Source organism: Rhinolophus hipposideros (genome assembly GCF_964194185.1).
Source record: "Rhinolophus hipposideros genome assembly, chromosome: 5".
Lineage (NCBI taxonomy): Eukaryota > Metazoa > Chordata > Mammalia > Chiroptera > Rhinolophidae > Rhinolophus > Rhinolophus hipposideros.
This window is the reverse complement of record NC_138051.1, coordinates 81,659,460-81,681,446: the sequence shown is the minus strand read 5'-3', so window position 1 is coordinate 81,681,446 and position 21,987 is coordinate 81,659,460. Positions and strand designations below refer to the sequence as shown.

Below are 21,987 nucleotides of genomic sequence, written 5' to 3'. Positions count from 1 at the left end.
AAGGCCCTATTGAAAGCCTGTTATCTCTAGCCACAAAAAAATCAGGAAAGGACTAGGAAAACAGAAAACATTTTTAAAATTTATTTCTTAATTACAGTTGACACATAATATTATATTAGTTTCAGGGGTACAACATAGTGATTAGACATTTATATATTAATTTCTGTACTCCAGCCAAACACCACAATGAAAAGGCGTGGTCCTGCCCCTACCCAGACCAGCAAAGATGAAGAGGGAACTCTAAATCTCCATCCTCGCAAGGCTATAATGAGGCATCCTAACTTTCCCACCTGTGTGTCATCAGAGAAGTCCAGGTGGGAGCCAGGACCTTCATCTCTGCCACCCTATGACAAAAAATTCCCATCTGCATGATGCTCATTGAGACAGTGTGGGGAGCCTTTTTTCAATCCAATTTGGCAGTAACAAGGCACTACTCTCCAGCCCCTCTGGGTTTGTGTCAGAGGATGACTTTTACTACCACCCAGCGGTAATGAGGCAATTCCTCCACTATAATCACAGTATCAGTGGAGGCCACAAGGGGAGTAATAACAAGGCATCCATACCACTCCCAGACAGGTTGGTATCAGTAGAGGCTGAGTGGGGAGACAGGTCTCCAATCACTCTGCCCAGGAGTGATAAGCCTCATCCTCAGGTATCAATGGTGAATGGGGAAACTAGACTTCTACCTGGATCAGGCAGTTAGAAGGTGGCTCCCCCACCTTTCCCTGACAGATTAGTGTCAGACAAAGTGGGGTGAAACAGAAAGTTTAAATCATATCCAGAGTATCACAACATACTAACCAAAATGATCCGATTTCAACAGAATATCATGAGTCATGGCAAGAGCCATGATGATCTCAAACTGAATGAAAAGAGAAAACAAAACATGCCAGCAGTGAGATGACAAAAATGTTAGAATTATCTGGCAAAAATTTTCAAATGCCCATCATAAAAGTGCAACTAATTATTTGTAATGAATAATTACAAAGTCATTTGAAGTATGAAAAAACAGTCTCCGCAAAGAGCTAAAAGTGTCATCACATAAAGAGATAGTATAAATAAAACAAAATGGATATTTTAGAACTGAATAACAAAATAACCAAATGAAAAACTCAGTGGAAGGGCACAACACCAGAATGGAGGACACAAAGATAAAAATCATTGAACTGGAAGACAGAACAATAAACATGATTTAATCTGCAAAACAGAGATGAAAGAGACGGGGGAAAAAAACGAACAAAGCCATAGGAACCTGTGGACTATAACAAAAGAAGTAGCAATTATGTCATTGAAGACTCAGGAGGAAAGGAGAATGGAGGAGGCTAAAAAAGTACTCAAAGAAATAATTACTTAAAACTTGCCAAATTTGGTAAGAGGTATCCACCTACAGTTTCAAAAAGATGAGTGATCCACAATCAGATTAAATCACAAAAAAACCACACCATGACATACAAAATAGACTAAAGTTGTGCCCCAAAATTCCTATGTTGAGGCCCTAACCCTCAACATGACTGTTTTTGGAAACAGCTTTTAGGAGGTAATTACGGTTAAATGAGGTTACATGGGTAGGGTCCTAATCCAATAGGATTAGTGGCCTTATAAGAAAAGGAAGAGAGAGATCTTTCTCTGGTTCCATATAAGGAGCAAATAAGAAGCAGACATCTGCAAGCCAGGAAGAGAGCTCTCACCAGAACCCAACTATGCTTGCACCCTGATCTCAGCTTCCAAAACTGTGAGAAAATGAATTGTAGATATGGCAGTCTGAGCTGACTAAGGCAACACATCATAGTCAAACTTCCAAATTTTAAGGAGAAAGAAAAAACTTTGAAAAGATCCAGAGAAAAATGGCATCTTACCATTATGGGAAAAATAATTTAAATGACACTGAATTTCTCATCAAAAACTCTAGAGGCCAGAAGGAAGCAGAAAAACATTTTTCAAATGCTGAGAGAAAACAACTGTCAACCTAGAATTTTTACTGAAAATGTCCTTCAGAAATTAGGGGAAATCAAGGTATTTTCAGATGAAAGAAAATTAAAAGAATTTGCTGCCAGCTCAGCTATGTTAAAATAATAGCTAATGGAAGTTCTCTAAATAGAAGAACTGATAAAAGAATCTTAAGACATCAGAAAAGAAGCAACACAGTAACTCAAAAAATAGGTAACTAAAGGAGATTTTTTTAAATCTCCTTTTGACTCTTTTAAATTATGCCTGACAATTGAAGTAAAAAGTATAACATTGTCTGATGTGGTCCTAAATGAATGTAGACAAAATATTGAAGGTTGCATTGTAAATGGGAGAAGGTTAAGAAACATAAAGGGAGGTTTATGAGGTTTCTACACTTAGATAAACTGTTAAAATGACACCGGTAGACTATGATTTGTGTGTGTGTGTGTCTGTGTATTGGTGTGTATAATACCTAAAGCAACCAATAAAAAGCATACAAAAAGTACACTCAAAACACTATAGATACATCAAAATACTAAATCTAAAAAAAGTTCAAGTAATCAACAGGAAGGCAGGAAAAAGAAAAGACAAATGAAAAACAGAACAAACAGGAAAAAAATCAAATAAGATGGTAAACTTAAGCCCTAACATATAAATAATGACATTAAATATAAAAGGTCTAAATATGTCAACAAAACGACAAAAAACAGCAGCATGGATTAAAAACGTGACCCAACTAAATGCTATCTACAAGAAACTCATTTTCGGGCCGGCCCGGTAGCTCAAGCAGTTAGAGCTCCATGCTCCTAATTCCGAAGGCTGCCGGTTCGATTCCCACATGGGCCAGTGGGCTCTCAACCACAAGGTTGCCAGTTCAACTCCTCAGAGTCCCGCAAGGGATGGTGGGCTCCGCCCCCTGCAACTAAGATTGAACAGGCACCTTGAGCTGAGCTGCCTCCTGGATGGCTCAGTTGGTTGGAGTGGGGGCTCTCAACCACAAGGTTGCCAGTTCGATTCCTCAACTCCTGCAAGGGATGGGGGGCTGTGCCCCCTGCAACTAGCAATGGCAACTGGACCTGGAGCTGAGCTGCGCCCTCCACAACTAAGACTGAAAGGACAACAACTTGAAGCTGAACGGCACATTCCACAACTAAGATTGAAAGGACAACAACTTGACTTGGAAAAAAGTCCTGGAAGCACACACTGTTCCCCCAATAAAGTCCTGTTCCCCTTCAAAAAAAAAAAAAAAAAAAGAAACTCATTTTCAATATAATAATATAGGCCAGAATGAGAGCAAAATAATGGGAAAACATATGCCATGCAAACGTTAATCAAAAGAAAGCAAGAATGACTTTACTAATGTCAAATAAATTAGACTTCAGAGCAAAAAAAATTACCATATAAGGACAGGATTATTATATAGTAAAAGGATCAATCCACCATGAAAACATTCTCCTAAATGTGAATGTACCAAACAACAGAGCTACAAAATATGTGAAGCAAAACCTGTTGAAAATAAAAGGAAAAATAGACCAATCCAGTTATAATTGGAAACTAAATATCTCTTCTCTCAACAATTGATAGAACAAGTAGATAGAAAATCACAAAGATATAGAAGAACTACATAACACAATCAACCAACTAAGTATCTAGGTGACATTCATAGAACATCCCACCAAATAGCAGAAGAATACACATTATTTTCAAGTGTCCATGAAACATATATCAAAATATTCCACATGCTGGGCCATGAAATAAACTCAACAAAATTAAAAGAATTGAAATCATACAGAGTACATTCACCAACCAAAATGAAATAAAACTGGAAAGAAATAACAGAAAATTCTCCAAACAGTTGTAAACTAAAGAGGACACTTCTAAATAACACATGAGTCAAAGAAGAAGTCTCAAGAAAATCAAATAAAACATTAAACTGAAATAAAGTAAAAACACAGCATATCAACATTTGTGGGATGCAGCCAAAACAGGGTTGAGAGGGAAATTTATATTATTAACTGCATATATTAAAAAAGTGCAAAAGTCTCAAATCAATCATCTAACTCACATCTCAAGAGCCTAGAAAAAGAAGAGCAAAATAAACCCAAAGCAAAGAGAAGAAAGAATAAACACCAGAGCAACAACTAAGGAAAATGAAAATAGAAAAATAATTTAGAAAACGAGGGACGTCATCAAAATGGTGGCGTGAGGTGAGCCTCTGTAAAGCTCCCCTGGAATTTACAACTAATCGAACAATAACTCCACAAAGGACTCCCTGCACAGCAGACAGGCAAGACGAAGAGGCCCACTACTGAATTCACCTAAAGGTGGGAGAATCGCGGGAGCGGGATAGGAGGGAAGGGAGAAGTACGGGGACGGAGCCGCTTGGGCGCAGGACGCAGACCTGGCTCAGTGCTCCGAGCTCGCTGCATCCCGGAACTACCGCAAGTGCGGGAGAGGGAAGAACTCGGACTGCTAGGGCTCTGCTTACGGCCCACAGGGCTGAGGGGGCAGCATATAACACGGCTGAACCCAACGTTCACAGCAGAGACCTCGGAGCAAAGACTGAGGGAAGAAGGCTGAAAACGGTGGTTTAAGCCCTCACTGCCGAGCAGAGAACGGAAGCCTTAGGCACTGAGACTAGCCTCCCCCTCCCTGCCCTCCCAGAGCTCGCCCTGCCCCCACCTTCCTGGTGCTAGAAGTGGAACAGAAGCAGTGTCAGGTCAAAAGAACAGAATATTTGCTGTTCTGAGAACTGTGGACCACAGACACAGATTCGCAGCCCAACTAGTTCTGGCAAAGGGGAGGGAGCTATGGAAGCGGGACCGGCTGTGGTGGTGGTCGCTGCCATTGCTCTGAGCCACCTCTCACAACTCACCCCACCCCTGGCCCCACCTATCTGGGTGGATTTCTACAGGAGTAAACAGAACTGCTGAAACATACGGGCTCTGAATCTGGTGCAGGAAGAGCTTTGGAACTTCAAAAGCTCTCCGCAAACCCACACGGACACTAAGCCCTGTGACACAGGCGAACTATTAACAGAGGAGAAGCCCACCTCCCAGGGAATCGCCCCATTGTGTGAGGAGCTGAAATAGTGCAGAGAAAACAACACTACAGTGTGAGAGAGAAAAAAGGGCTGCAGTCGGAGAGAACATAAAACATTCTACCAACATGTACTGGAAAACAAAATAAAGACTTCTTCCTCTCAACCTGTTGCAGAACCCACTCCTGTAGATGTCTAGGAAGAGAAATAATAAATCAGTAATTGCCAAGAATAACCAAGGCAACAAGACAGCTCAGAAAGAAAGTGAAAAGTCTCCAGAAAATGAAGTTACAGATATGGACATATGTGACTTAAATGACAGAGAATTCAAGATTGCAGTTCTGAAAAAGCTCAACGAGATGCAAGAAAACACAGAAAGGCAGTTTAATGAACTCAGAAACACAAAGAACAACACGAACATTTTACCAAAGAGATTGAAATTTTCAAAAAGAACCAAATAGAATTTCTGGAGATTAAGAACTCCATAGAAGAAATTAAGAATGAAATAACCAGCTTAGGAAGTAGAGTTGACCAGATGGAGGAAAGAATCAGTGACATTGAAGATAGAAACCTGGAAATGACACAGATGGAAGAAAAAAGAGACTTGAGACTTAAAAGAAATGAAAGAACTCTACAAGAACTTTCTGACTCCATCAGAAAGAACAATATAAGAATAATGGGCATAACAGAAGGAGAAGAAAGAGAGAAGGGAACAGAGAGTATATTCAAACAAATAGTCGACGAGAACTTTCCAAACTTGTGGAAAGAACTGGATCCTCGAATCCAAGAAGCAAATAGAACACCTAATTACCTCAACCCCAATAGGCCTTCTCCAAGGCACATTTTATTAAAGCTGTCAAAAATCAATGACAAAGAAATAACCCTCAAGGCAGCCAGGGAAAAGAAGATGGTAACCTACAAAGGAAAGCCCACTAGATTATCATCATATTTTTCAGCAGAAACTCTACAAGCCAGGAGGGAGTGGAATTAAATATTCAAACTATTTAAAGAGAGAAAGTATGAGCCAAGAATAATATATCCAGCAAAGACATCCTTTAGATATGAAGAAGGAATAAAGACCTTTCCAGACATACAGAAGCTGAGGGAATTTTCTAATACACGAACTGCACTACAAGAAATACTAAAGGAGGCTATTCGACCACCATCAACAAGGACAATTTGTGGCAACCAAAACATAAAAAGGGGGAGAGTAGAGGCCAGAACTTGAATATGGGAATGGAGAAAGTAAGCATGCTGAAGAAAATGGAATACTCTAAATATGAAACTTTCTTTTACATAAACTTAATGGTCACCACTCAAAAAAAATCCAGAACTGAAATATGTACTCTAATAAAAGAATAAACGGAGGAAAACATCATAGAATACCACCACAGAGAAATAACAGACAACAACAAAAAGGCAAAGAAACCATGCAGACACAATCTTACCAGAAAACTAACAATAGAATGATAGGAAATCCTCACATATTAATAATCACCCTAAATGTAAATGGACTGAACTCACCAATAAAAAGGCACAGAGTAGCAGACTGGATCAAAAACTAAACCCAACCATATGCTGTCTCCAAGAGACATATCTCAGCTACAAGGACAAGCTTAGACTCAAAATGAAAGGGTGGAAATTGACACTCCAAGCAAATGGTATCCAGAGAAAATCAGGTGTAGCCATAATGATATCAGATGAAACAGACTTCAGGGTGAAAAAGATAACAAGAGACAAAGATGGACATTTCATAATGGTAAAGGGGACTATACAACAAGAAGACATAACAGTCATCAATATTTATGCCCCCAATCAGGGAGCACGGAAACATACCAAGCAACTACTAACAGAACTAAAGGGAGAAATTGACCAAAACCCAGTTATAGTAGGGGACCTAAATACATCATTGACAGCTATGGATAGATCATCCAAACAGAAAATAAATAACGAAATAGCAGCCCTAAATGACACATTAGATGAAATGGACATAATTGACATATATAGAGCACTTCATCCTAAAACATCAGACTATACATTTTTTTTTCTAGTGTACATGGAACATTCTCAAGGATAGACCATATATTGGGACATAAAACTAGCCTCAGCAAATTTAACAAGATTGATATCATACAAAGCATATTCTCTGATCACAAGGCTTTGAAATTGGAGATCAGCTGCAAAAAGAAAGCAGGAAAAAACACAAATACATGGAGATTAAACAACATACTTTTAAAGAACGACCGGGTCAAAGGAGAAATTAAAGGAGAAATCAAAAGATACATAGAAACAAATGACAAAAAAAGAAAAAAAAAGAAAACCAATGAAACAAAGAGAGGCTCCTTGAAAAGATTAATAAAATTGGAAAAAAACCTTTTGGCAAGATGGACAGAGCAAAAAAAGAGAAGACAGAAACTATCAATATCAAGAATGAAAAAGTGCTATCACTACACACCCTGCAGACTCCCAGAGAATAATAAAGGAATACTACAAACAATTCTACATACATAAATATGGCAATTTAAATTAAATGGACCAATTCCTCAAGAAACACTATCTACTACAAATCACCCAGTATGAAATAGACAATTTGAAAAGTCACTTAACTATTAAGGAAATTGAATCCATAATTAAACTATTTCCCAAAATGAAACATTCAGGCTCAGATGATAGTTCTACCAAAAAAATTAAAGAATTAACAATAATTCTATAGAAGAGCTCACTGAAAACAGAGGAAGAGGAAACACGACACTTCATTTTACGAAGCTAGTATTACCGAGTACCAGAATGAGACGAAGTACAATAAAGAAAATTGCAGGTCAAGACTTTTCATGACTATAGACATAAAATTTTTAAAGAAAACATTAGCAAATAGAATTTAGCAATATATCCAAGAATTATATACACTATGACCAACTGGGTTTTATACTAAGGAGGTAAGGTTGGTTCAGTGTTCAAAAATGTATCAGTGTAATCCACCATGTCCTCAGGCTAAAGAAAATCTGCATCTGTTGTCAATGGATGCAGAAAAGGCATTTAACAGATATTTAACACTCGTTCATAATAAATGAATAAATAAATAAATAAATAAATTTAAAAAGTCTCAGAAAAATAAGAATAGAAAGGAACTTCCTTATCTTGACAGAAAGCATTTACAAAAACAAAAACAAAAAAACTATAGTTAACAATGGCAGATGACAGAATGCCTTCCACTTAAGATAAGACCAGAATGTTTCACGTTCTTATTCCACATAGTGCTGGAAGTTCTACCCAGTGAAATAAAGCAAGAAAAGAAAATGCATACAGAATTGAAGAAAGAAATAAAACTGTTCCTATTTGCAGGTGACATGATTTTCTATATAGAAAATCCCAAAGAATGTTCACACACACACAAACATGTAAAACTATATGTGAGTTCAGCAAGATCACAGGACACAAGATAAACCAATAAAAATCTATTGTATTTCTGCATACTGAAAATAAACATATAAATGCCAAAATTAAATATATAATAACAATTACAATTGCTCAGGAAAAATTAAGTACTTAGATATAAATCTAAAGGACTTGTATGCTGAAAATTACACTATGCTGATGAAAAAATCAGTCTTTAATAAATTAAGAGACATACTATGTTCACAAATTAGAAAACCTAACAGGGTAAATGTTCCAGTTTTTCCAAATTGATATGCAGGTTTAACATGAATTCTGTCAAATCGCAGCAAGACTTTTTATAGCCATATCCAAGATTGTTTTAAAATTTATGTAGAATGATAAAAGAACTAAAATAGCTATAATAATATTTAAAAGAAGGATGAAGTAAGAGGAATCAGTCTACTGAATTTCAAAACTTATTCAGCTGAAGTTAATTAAGACTGTAAGGTATCAGCGTAGGGATAGACATATAGACTAATGGAACAGAACAGACCTACACAAATATGCTCAACTGATTTTTTTATTAGTTTCAGGTGTACAAAACAATGTAATAGTTAGACATTTATACCCATCACAAAATGATAATGCCCCCTCCCCCAATCTACTACCCCTCTGACATCACACACAGCCATTACATTTCCAGTCTCTATTCCTTATTCCTTATGCTGTACTCCACTTCCTGTGACCATATATATACATATATATAAATATATATGTATATATATGAAAATTATAGTTGACTTTCATTATTATTCAGCTTCAGGTGTACAGTGCAGTGCTCAGACACCTACACTATCCATGAAGTGGTCCCCTAATAAGACAAGTGTCCATCGGATACCCTACAAATTTTTGATGAGGGTGCAAAAGCAAATCAATGGAGGAAAAATACCCTTTCCAACAAGTCGGGCTGGAACAATTGTACATCTATATGTTTAGGCAAAAATTTTACCTGAACTGAAGTCTCATACTTTACACAAAAATGATCTCAAAATGAATCATGGATTTAAAAGTATAGTAGTTTCCATCAATAATGTTGTAAAGATTTTGTAGGGTATCTGATGGACACAGGTCCCATCTGGGAGACCACCTCAGGGAAGATGTAGATGCTTGATCAATGTACTGTACACCTGAAGCTGAACAATAATGAATGCCAACTGTAATTTTATATATATAATGTGATGGCTCGGTGCGATGTCGGAGGGATAGTGGAAGGGGGAATAGGGGAGGGGGGGTTCACGGTGTGAGGGATATAAATGATGAACGTCTAAGTATTACCTTGTCTTGTGCCCCTGAAACTAATTTAAAAAATAAATAAAAAATAAATAAATAAATAAAGTATAGTCATTCCCACTTATCCGTGGAGGATATGTTCCAAGAAGCCCAGAGGATGCTCAAACTTCAAATAGTACTGAGTCCCATGTATATGTTTTCTGTTCACTTCTTCCAGCCACAAAGTTAATGCCTTTTCCATCCTAACTAAGCACTTACCCACACTGTGGCCATAATTTTTGCAGTGTGAAGCGCAACTGCAAGGCTAGCATGAATTTCTTTTTTTCTTCACAACTTCACAGGCAGAAGATTCATTCTTACTGTAGATCTTAGAAACCTCAGCATATGATTTATTTTTCTTTCCTTAGTAAGTCAAGAAATTTCACCTTTTCACTTAAAAGTAGCACTTTACAACATCTCTTTGGCATATCTGAATTGCCAACATCACTACTCTTGCACTTTGGGGCCATTATTAAGTAAAATAACAGTTACTTGAACACAAGCATTGTGATACCTCGACATTTGATCTGATAACCAAAATGGCTACTAAGTGACAAACAGGCATCAACAGCATGGACCCATGACAAACAGGCATCTACAGAATGGACACACTAAACAAAGCAGTGATTCATGTCCTGGGCAGAACGAAGCAAGATGGCGCAAGATTTCATCATGCTCCTCAGCATGGTATACAATTTAAAACACAAATTGTTTATTTCTAGAATTTCCCATTTAATACTTTCGGACTGTGGTTGACCACAGGTAACTGGACTACAGAAAGCAAAACCACCGATAAAAGGAGATTACTGTAAACTATAAAAGTATAAAATTCTTAGAAAAAAAATAAGAGCAATTCTTCAAGATAGAGTTAGGCAAAGAGTTCTTAGACTTGACACCAAAAGTATAATTCATAAAAGGAAAACCTGATAATCTGGTCTTCATCAAAATTATAAACGCTTGCTCTGTTAAAGACCATGAAAAAAAGGAAGAAAACACAAGCTACGAAATGGGAGAAACTATTTGTTCCCCTGTAGCTAACTGAGGACTAGTATCTAGAATATAAAAAGAAATCGCAAAACTCAACAGAAAAAAAAGAAAACCCATTTAGAAAATGGGCAAAAGATCTGACGAGACATTTCACTGAAGAGGATACACAGATGGCAAACAAGCAGATGAAAAGATGCTAAGCATCATTAGTGATTAGGGAAATGCCAATTAAAACCATAATGAAATATCAGTACACACCTGTCAGAATGGCTAAAATAACAAATAACAATAAAGATGTGGAGAACGTAGATCATACGTACATTGCTAGAGGGGATATAAAAACCATACAGCAACTCTGGAAAACTCTTTGGGTGTTCATAAAAACCTAAATATGCAACTACCTGGCAATTGCACTGCTGAGTATTATTCCAGCAAAATAAAAATGTAGGTTCACATAAAAGTTTGTACATGAATATTTATAGCAGATCTCCCCATAATAGCCAGATCTGGAAACAACCCAGATATCCTTTAACAGGTGAATGGTTAACAAATCGTGGTATATATTTTGCTAAGTGAATAAAGTTAATCCCAGAGGTTGCATGATACATGATTACATTTGTACAACACTCTTGAAATGGCGAAATTATACAAATGGAGAACAGATTAGCTTTCCATTAGAGATACGTGGCCAGGGTTTAATGAGGGAGTTAGGTGTGAAGGAAGTAGGTCTGGCTATGAAAGGGCAACCTGAAGGACCCTTGTGGTGATGGAAATCCTCTCTACCTGGACTGTATCACTGTCAACATCATGATTGTGCCGTTGTACCACAGTTTTACATGTTACCTGTAAAGATGTTACATGGGGGAAACTATGTAAAGGGTACTCAGGATACCTCTGTATTATTCCTTAAAACTGCATGTGACTATATAATTACCTCAAAATAAAAAGCTTAATTTTAAAGATGTGTGTGGTGGGGGGGAAGTTCACATATATTCTCTGATATATTCACATATTATCTCATTGGCTGGGTTGTTCCCTAGAACCCTCTGCAGATAAAATGACCTTTGCCCCTATTTGTAAGGCATAATCACTAACGAATGGTCTTCTCTTTTCTAGTAGATTAGTGAAAAATCTAGGGCTCTGAGAAGCAGAATGTTCTCTCTTCTAAATCATCCCCAGTGCTCAGGTTCTCAAAGATAATGCTAATCGAATCTCCCTTCCTTTTACCCACTTTAAAATACTATAGGAATTACAATTATTCTTTCAGTGAATAAAATTGCTTTAATATTCAGCCTCATTCTTCCCAAATCACCGCCCCTTTTTTATATCAACGCCCGGGGTACCATATTTAACAAAATATTATTCTTTTTATCCTGTGTGATGCACTTTTAGTCTGATAAAGATAGGACCCAAAAGACACCCAACTAACTTTCAAAGAGATACCTGGCATTAAACACTTTTATTGGACTTCTCAAAAAAAAATCCTTTTTCTTTTCTATTTTCTTTCTCTTTTGTGTGTGTGCATGTGCACATTTGCACACACAACTTTTTAGGTGATCCTGTCAGCCTTCACGGAATTCAGACCAGTTATAACAATCCTTCATAGCTTGCTGCTGAGTGCAGAAGAGCCCATTCTAGACCACACAAAGAGAATCCTAGTACTTCCCATGGAGATAAGCCAGAGTTTCAAAACTGTCATAAAAATAAAGAACCAGAGACTTTTGTATTCTCTAGGTGGTATGGTCTGTCCTTGTGGAGATATCGCTATTCAATTTTTAAAAATCCATAGATGTCCCCCTTTAGTATCCCTCAAATACTCTATGAGCACAGGGCCGACACCTGCCACAGAGAAGGGTCATGTATGATCCTTTAGATACACCCACACACTTGAAGAATTAACCTTCTAAGGGATTCTTGTTGCCTTTCATGAGATCATAACTTTTTCTCCTCCCATCAAAGCTCTACAGACTCCCTTATCTTGAGCCCTCAGCTAATCCAGACAGACAGTCAACTTCTACAAACCTGGGCAAATGGACAGGGAACAATGAAGAGATCTTCAAAACGGGATTATTTAATATATTCACTTGATCTTTCAAGCCGTCAATTCACATGGCAGTGCTTATTTTGTTTAGGTTAACACTGGATATTGACACCTCCAAAAAGAATTGTCTAGGGTTGTAGAGAAAAGTCAGAATGGGAAGACAGCAGTACAGACTGAAGATAAGAGAGTTTCAGCTCTATCTGAACTTCCTCCCTACTAAAAAAGGAAAGGCAGAGACATGATAAACTGGAGCAAACAGCCAGAGTCACATGCGGAATCTGTAATAGGTTCCAGGAAGTAGTATCTGGACCTTGTGGCATCAGTTCCCTATCTACTTGAATTCTTATCTAAAATCTTATAGACCAGAGGTCAGCAATTTTCTATGAAGGGCCAGACAGTAAATATTTTAGGCTTTGTGGTTCATAAAGTCTGTCAAAACTACTTAACTCTGCCATTGTAGTGCAAAAGACACAATAGACAATATGTACACAAATGAGTGTGGCTGTATCTCAGTAAAATTTTATTAACAAAAACAAGTAGTGGGCCACCATAGGAAATGTTGGCCAGAGTTTAACAACCCCTGCCCTAGATACTTATTGGTAAAGCCCAATGAATACTTACATTTTTTTAAACAGTATGCATAAAAATAAAGAATAATAAAGGAAGATTTACCCTTCCAGGTATCGCCTGTACTGTAAAGTTGTAACAGCTGAAACAGTATCATTGAAAGATTATAAAGCATAGTTGAGAGCCTAGAATATACAAAACTCTGTTATACAGAAATCCACAAATCAGTAACAGGTAACATGAATTAATAAATGGTGTTAGAAAAGTACAATTTGAAAAACAAAAAGAAGTAATTCAGTTCAGAATTAATTCAGTAATTCAGTACTCTATGCCAAAAATAAATTTCCTAAAGATTAAAGGTAAATTTTAAAAAATAATAAAATGCAAATGAATACTTACTTCATCTCTAAATGGGGAAAGCCTTTCTGAACACAGAAAAAGCAATTAGAAAAAGAAGGAAAAAATTCAGCTGAAAACAAGATGGAAACAAATGGGCATAGCTGTGTTCCAATAAAACTTTATTTATAAAAACAAGCAGCATGCCAGATCTTGCCCACAGGTCTCAGTGTGGTAACCCCTGTTCTGTATGAGCACAAATTACTTTTTATAATAAAAAAGAAATGTTATATTTATTAAAGTAGGGTTTTTTAAAAAAATGTTTTCAATTGTAGTTGACATCCAATATTATTTTATATTAGCTTCAGGTGTACAGCACACTGGTTAGCCAGGTGGGCATTAAAGTGTTTTTTAATAGGTCCTATTTATTATTATCTTATCAGCACTCTCCCTCCTCTCTTTCCCTCTGAATTTCAGCATTACTGGTATAATGTTGGGTACAAATTAGTTTCTCACTTGTGACTAATGCAATGATTTACAATAGCTCTGTTTCACTGTGGCTAGTGTACATCCACAAGCCTAAGTGTAGTCAAACGAGCCCTATACTTGGAGTCAGAAACCCAAAGTTCAAATCTTGGCTCAATTACTTACTAGCTAAGTGAATTCAGGAATATTATTTAACCAGAGCTTCAGTTTCTTCTCCTGGAAAATAAGCATGATATCATTTACTACTCCTGGTCAACTATTCAGAGGTTATATGTGAGAGTATCTGTCCCTGGGCTGACACATATTAGGTACTCATTAGAGATCAGTGGCATTTTCCTTTGGAAAGTACTAAAGTGAGCTTTATTTTGAGAGTAAGTTATCTTCGATGAGGAGAGATGTTGCAGACATTGAGTCGAAAAGCCCTGGAAACCTTCTCCTCTAACCCAAATCACGTAACTATCAATAGACCTAAGAACACAGTTCTGGCGATGACACCCATATGTTGACTGCTTTTTGCTCAATCAGCCAAACAATTTATATCAGCAACAAAATATGTAAGACTATATTCTAACCATTAATGCCATCAGAAAGTAGGCAGCAGCTCACTGGCACTCTCTATATCACTGTTGGGGAGCCCTTATTGGGTCAGAGAGGTTCTGGGAGTAGGGAGAACAGGAGGGAGGGACAAGAAGGGGTGTGGATAGAAGATGGCAAGAGAGACTAGTCTGTCAAAGAATTGCCCAGGAACTCTTTGTTTATAAACTGACTGCCTTCATTCCTAGGAGAGAAGCCACTTCGGCTATATCTCGCCAGAAGCCCCGTCATTGCATATGGAACCAAGGCTTTGTAGTCAGTCACTTCCACAACTTAAGATACTCTAAATAACCCTCTGAGGAATGAAGAGCCATGAAACCCTTTACAGAGAAAAGAGATACCAAGAGGCTAAGTCACTTCCTTAAGGTCACTTCAAGGTCATTTGAAGTCTTCTGGCTGAACATTTTTCCTAGTAGATAGTCAAGATTATCTTCTATCCCATAACCTCACTCTTATCATAACTTTAAAAAGAGTTCATGTAGCCTACCTCCAATGGAATCAAATAATATTATACATCTTATTTGATGAGGATGAATGACATTGTCCAAATAAATAATTATTTCCTTCAGTAGCAAGGTAGAATAGACTTAAAGAAGAAAATGCCATTTTATTGCCATTTATGATACACAAAGCACTGCACTGGTACTGGGATCTGGGGGTGAGCATGACAGAGAACTCCCAAAATGAGATAAGGTATGATCTAGTCATCATGGCGAAGGAAGGGGTGGAGCAAACATCGCCCTGTCTTTAGAATCCAAAGGCCAGTATACAGTTCTGGCTCTGCCACCTGCTAGCTTCGTGACATTGGTCACTTATGGATTCTAACCTTTAGGGTGTTCATCCACAAAATGAGAATAGGCATTTTGACCTCGCAGGCAAGTGAGGCTTACCTGAGACAAACACAAATGTGTTCTGTAAACAAACATAAAGCATTGTCACACAAGGCAGAAAGCTGGGATCTGAGATTAAACTAAGGCCCATGAAAACTATCATAAGACTTCCAGGTCGCTAGGTGAGGACCTGTATGTAGGCTACACTGTCCCACCTTCCTATGCTTCCCTCCACCTACAGCACAAAATAACCTTCGTCACAGTGGCCACCATGCAGCCAGTTGCATGCGACTCCTTGGTGCTTCATTTGGAGCGATGACCACTGAGACCGCGGAACAACTTTGGAAAGCAAATTTTAAAACTGATTTCTCTTTGTCTTTATCTATTTCCTTTTAAATTACAACAAAGAGAGGAAGACGAAAAACAATTTTAAGGCAAAACACTCAATTAACTCTGAAAATCAAACGTAATAAAGTGCATATAGATCTCTCTGACTATTGTAACCATTTATGTCTGCCCCCATCTATCAATCCATCTATTATCCTCCCATCTTTTAAGAAGACAGTCAGATACTGAAAATGGGACTTTTTTCATTCTTATCTTGCTGGTGAAGTTAAACCTAATTACCTTAGAGTTCCATATATAGGAGGAAAACAAAGAAAACGCAGAGGAAATTTCTTCAGTTGCTCTTTGCCCTCCTTGATTTTCAGGATTTAAAGGTCAGGTGTATTTTAATGATTGTCACAGGGAGTCCTGAAAGCTTGTCCTTGACCTTGTGGTCTCACAGTATTTACTAAGTATTTCTTGTGGGTGTCAGTAGGGCCAAGACTACAGCAAATGGAAGGAACAAAGAGTGACCCACCTTCTAGGTCTTATAAAACAGTGTAGGATATGGTACCAAGAGATAAGGAGATTGCTTCTTAGACTCCTAAATTGGATGTGTCACTGATCTAAACATCGGCACCAAGCCAGACATTACTGTCCCAAAGAGCGAATCCTCTCCTATGTAGCTGACCAGAGAATGGCCACCAGTTAGCTGCCTCACACACAGAATATTTTCCAATCACTGGTCTTCCGTCCCTGGAGGAATAAGGCACATTCACCATATGAAGAGCCTCCTTTATAAGTTCAGGAAATGTGGGTTCTTACATTCATAACTGTGCTGGCTCATTGAGTTTAGAGTCCATAAAATGCTATTTTTTTAGCACTATTAATTTCAATTTTTCTGCTGACTTAATAATCTTTTTAATTAACATAATTAGTTTTAAATGAAAATGCATTCGTTTTTAATAACTTTTTTATGATTAGAAAGAAAAAACAAAAACAACAATAACAACAAATATATATATATATATATTTATATATGTGTATATATATATATACATATATATGTGTGTGTATATATATATATATATATATATATATATATATATATATATATATATATATATATCTGTGTTGCTTAAAGTTCAGAAGATAGGGAGAAATAAAAAAGCAATCAAAATTGTCCTTAACACCAACATCCAAAAGTATCCCCCTCTGTATTTTGTTTTCTTCTATTGTTTTTTTCTGTGTGGGTAAAACTACATGGTATTCGTAAAGTATGATGTTTTTTAGGGAGGAAGTCCTGGTTTGACTTGAATCAAATTACTCTTCAGTTCTTTAGCAGATTCCTCTGGTCATTTTGCATATGAGACAACTACTGGCTAATACACTATAACAAGTAAACAGCATAAATGTTGGAGCTTTCACAATGTTTTGCCCTGCTTTACATTTTTTGGAAATGAAAGAAAGTCAAGTTTAATCAAACTGCCTAATTTGCTAAATGCTAAACCAAGATAATCAAAGTCTTAACCAACCTCTCAAAGAGTAGGTGCTGACAGATACAGGCAAAATGTCTTGTACCAGCCTTCTAAATCCTGACATTATTGAATCACCAAATGTTACATTTGAAAGAGATCTGAGCAAATGCAGAATCCAGTGTTTTTCAAACTGTGCTCCATGGAATTCTGGAGAATCCCTGAAGACCACCCAGGAGCTTTCAAGGCTTGGGAGGGCAGTGGCAGGATGAGGGGGATAAAGGATGGGGAATGAGGACTCTGAGCAAATTTCTCTCCTTCCATCCTCGCCCCTTCCCCCAACCAGATCAGGTCTACTTTTGCATGTTCTACATTTTGGGTATTGAAATAAGATTTCGTTTGATAAAACTTACCAACTGTTACAGAAATAAAAGTTCAAAATTGGTGGTATGGTCCCGATCTCTCGTGTTACAGATGAACAAACTAGGGGTCTGGAGTATGAAAGGACTTTTCATAGTCCCACAGCTAATTCATATCAGAGCATAGTGGATATCAGTCATTTAGTGGAGGTGATTATCCAACATTCCATCTGCTTCCCTCCTTGGAGGAAATCCCTACTATGCGTAGTATGCTATGAAATCAGAATTGGGGATAATCTCCCTTTCCTCATGCTCAAGCAGCCAAGGCATGGACATTTGACACAGGCTCAAAAAACTAGATGTTCTTCACCAAATTCTGAGTCTAAAGCAAAGGATTCTCAAATATCTTCAGAGTGGCGGAGGCCTGGCCAGGTTGTTCCTACTGCTTAGTGCCCCAAATCCCCTTTCGTTCCTATATGTTTTAATCACCTACTCCTCTAAGCTTTCAGTGATTCTGTCCTCTTTGAATAAATCAGTTACCTTAAGACAGGCAGCACTTCCTGATACACAGAATGTGTGCTAGAACCCAGTTCTCCTAACTGCTAGTTCATTTCTCTTTCCTTTGTACCACAGGGCCACTCTATTAAGCCAGTTGGCTTTTTGCCACAAAGATCCCATGTAGAAGAAAGAATTACCCTCAGTTGGAAAAATGTACACCTATTGGGAGAGAGTCCTCATTAGGAAATTTTATAAAGCCAAAATATAAACATTTTTCTATGTGGGAAGTTGGGTAAAGGCAAAGATTAATATTTACTGAGCACCTACTATGTGCCAAGCACAATCTCTCACCCTATCTGCTTCTGGCAGGTAGACATTATGATCCTTATTTACCAGCGAGGAAAATTAACCCCAAAGAGTTACCAATTCATTAGTTGCAGAGTCAGAAATAGAACTCAAAAAACTACAGGCCTTGACATGAAGAGATGTAAGAAGTTCATATGTCTTACTAGTTTTTATTTTCTATTGTAGATTAAAAGTTGTCACCTAAAAGAGATAATTATACCTAGTGTAAAGATCTTAGCAAGAAATTCTAAAACTTCAATACCTACGTCCTCTAAAAATCGACTCATTCCTATCTGGTTATCAAAAATTGGATTAGACAATAGACAGATATAATTAGATAAATAAATATGACAACAACAGTGATTTGTTCTCCAGGTGTTTCTCTACATTGGTTTTCAACCACATGGGGCTTTTTCAGTTACCACCTGGGGCCTTCCATTGTGCAGGATGCTTCCCACTGGGGCCATTTTGCCTCAACAGCTAACTGCATTTCCCACTGCTCATGTTCACCCTATTTTCCATAACTAAATGAGCATGGCCAGAGGAGATTGTGGACAAACCTTGGCAGAGCAGCATGATGAAGCAAAGACACCACGCCAAGAGTGGCCTCCAGCCACTCCCAGTTCGCTCCAAGCGCAGATGTCGACTCTCCGATACCAGACACCTGAGGGCAAAGCCTGGCCCCTGATTCACATGTAGGAGGGTCATCCAGGACAGAGTCTGGCACATGGCACCCTTTACTGGAAGGAATTTGATTAATCATTCTCATTACCTTTCAATTCCATGCACCTGAGCACATTCACCCTCTGCCCAGAACTAGCAGTCAGTGGCTTCAATGGCACATAAACACCCAGACTGACCATGATAAACAGATGGAGATAGGATTCCCCCCGAACCCCCTTCTGCAGTGTGCTCTTAGGTCAGAGAGATCATGCAGACCTTGCAGCACTTCGGCAAATCCCTCCATCCAGCCTCATGGACCCCAGGAGACAATACCTCCACATGTATCCTGAGCACTGCTACCTTAGGATTCTAGGCACAATTTGGAAACAAGGAGGGGGGACAGAGGCCTAGTCAGAGTTTCTCCTTTACTAGGAAAAGGGGGCAATAACCATGACTACGTGCCAATAGAAAATGGGTAGCAAAGGTCTGCAAGGCAAGCAATGCCCACTATGGTTAGTGTATGTACATTTGGTCATTTCTCCTTCAGTCTCCTACTTACACATATTTCAGTCTCCCCAGGATTAACTATCACCACAACACTTTCTAACATTGACTTTTAACATTTAAAAAGCTTGATCTTCCATGGCTCAAGGTCTCACTGCAACATCACAGTTAAAGAACTACATTGGTTCATTTCTTCCCCTAAAGTTCTGGAAAACAAGAAAGGTCCCCCAAATACATAGTAAAATGTATCACTAACAAATATCCTCTTTTTCTATCTACTTTCACATGTTCTGGCGTATTTCTATCCACCAGTTTACAAATCTTCTCTCCCGTTTCTGCTTATCGAACATTTTTCTTCACCCCTCTCTCTGCCCTCACTTTAGTTCGTTGTGGAGATCAAGGGGGTACAAAGTAGTAGTGGACACACAGTATGTGGCCTAAACACATGTTCTGAGTGGCCAACAGTAATTTTTATTTTGGGCTAATTATACATTTACATGCATGTTGTAAGAAATAATACAGAGCCATCCCAAGTATCCTTTATCCAGTCTCCCTCAGTGATAACATCTTGCAAAACAATATGACATCCAGGATACTGACAAGGAGACCGTCAAGGTATGGGACATTTCAATCACAAGGATCCTTTTATAGCCACATCCACTCTTCCCTCCCCCTATCCCTGGCTGTTGGAAACTACTGATCTGTTCTCCATTTCAATAATTTTTGTCATTTCAAGAATGTTATATAAATGGAATCATACAGTATGCAACCTTTGGGGATGGGCTTTTTACATTCAGAATAATTCTCTGGAGACACACCCAGATTTGCTGCATGTATCAATAGTTTGTTGCTTTTTATTACTGGAAAATATTCCATGGTATGGATGGATCATGATTTGTTTAATCATTCATCGAAGGACATGTGGGTTGTATGTAAACGTGTGTAAACATGCCCTTTAGTTTTCTGAGATAAATGGCCAGGAAACAATTGCTGGGTCATGGTAATTGCATGTTTAGTTTTTTCAAGAGATAATCAAACTGTTTTCTCAAGTAGTGGTACCATTTCACATTATCAGCAATAATACATAAGTGATCGAGTGTGTCCACCTCTTCGCCAGCATTTGGTATGTCTCTCTTTTTTATTTTAGCTATTCTTATAGGTACATAGTGATATCTCCTTGTGGATTTAATTTCCATTCCCCTAATGGCTAATGATAATAAAATCTTTTATTTATTTGCCAAGTTTATTTGCCATTTGTAGATACATTCACTGAAATGTCTCTCCATTGTCTATAGGAGTGTCAGTTTTTTGTTTTTTCACTGTTGAGTTTTGAGAGTCCTTTATGAATTATAAATACTAATCCTTTGCCAGATATGTGGTTTGCAAATATTTTCTCCCAATCCATAGCTTGTCTTTTCATCCTCCTAATAGGGTTTCACACAGAACAAAGGTTTTCAATTTTTATGAAGTTTAATGTATTAATTGTTCCTTTTAAGGATTGTGCTTTTGGTATCAAGTCTAAGAACTTTTTTTACATAGCCCTAGATTCTGAAAAAATATTTTTATTTTTTTCTAAAAGTTTTATACTTTTACATTTATGCCTATGATCAATTTTGGTCTAACTTTCATATAAGTTGTGAGACTTAGGTTAAGGATTTTTTTTTTTTCTTATGACTATCAAATGTTCAGCACCACTTGTGGAAAAGGCTACCTTTCCTCCATTGAATTACTTTTGCCCTTTTTTCCAGTCATCGGTTGCGCATACTTTTGTGGTTCTGTTTCTGAGTTTCTATTCCATTCATCTATCTCTCCAACAATACCAACCACACAGTGTTAATTACTGTATCTAGATCATATCTTAAAATTGAATAGGCTTACTTCCCCATTTTATTCTTTTTTCAGAATCATTTCAGCTATTCTAGTTATTTTTCTTCTCCATATAAATTTTACAATAATCTTGTCTATATCTACAAAAAGAATGCTAAAATTTTAATAGAAATCGTGTTAAATCTGTACATCAGTTTCTGCGGCTGCTGTAACAAATGGCCACAACTCTGAAGGCCTCAAACAACAGGAATTTATCCTCTCACTGTTCTGGAGACCAGAAGTCTGAAATCAAGGTGTCAGCAGGGTGGCACTCCCTTTGGATGCTCTAGGGGAGGACCCTTCCTTGACTCTTCCAGGTTCTGGCACTGGCAGCATTTTGTGGCTTACAGCTGCGTCTCTCTCTGCTCCAGCTTCACATGCCTTCTTTGTGTCTACGTTCTACTCCATGTGTCTCTTATAA

The 21,987-nt window shown here is 37.7% G+C and overlaps 1 protein-coding gene across 25 annotated transcripts in view; it reads right to left on the bottom strand.

Annotated features, from left to right (window-relative positions):
• NRXN3 (neurexin 3) overlaps window positions 1–21,987 on the bottom strand; it is a 1,519,061-nt gene that overhangs the window by 1,298,519 nt on the left and 198,555 nt on the right. The gene's annotated exons all lie outside the window — the stretch shown is intronic.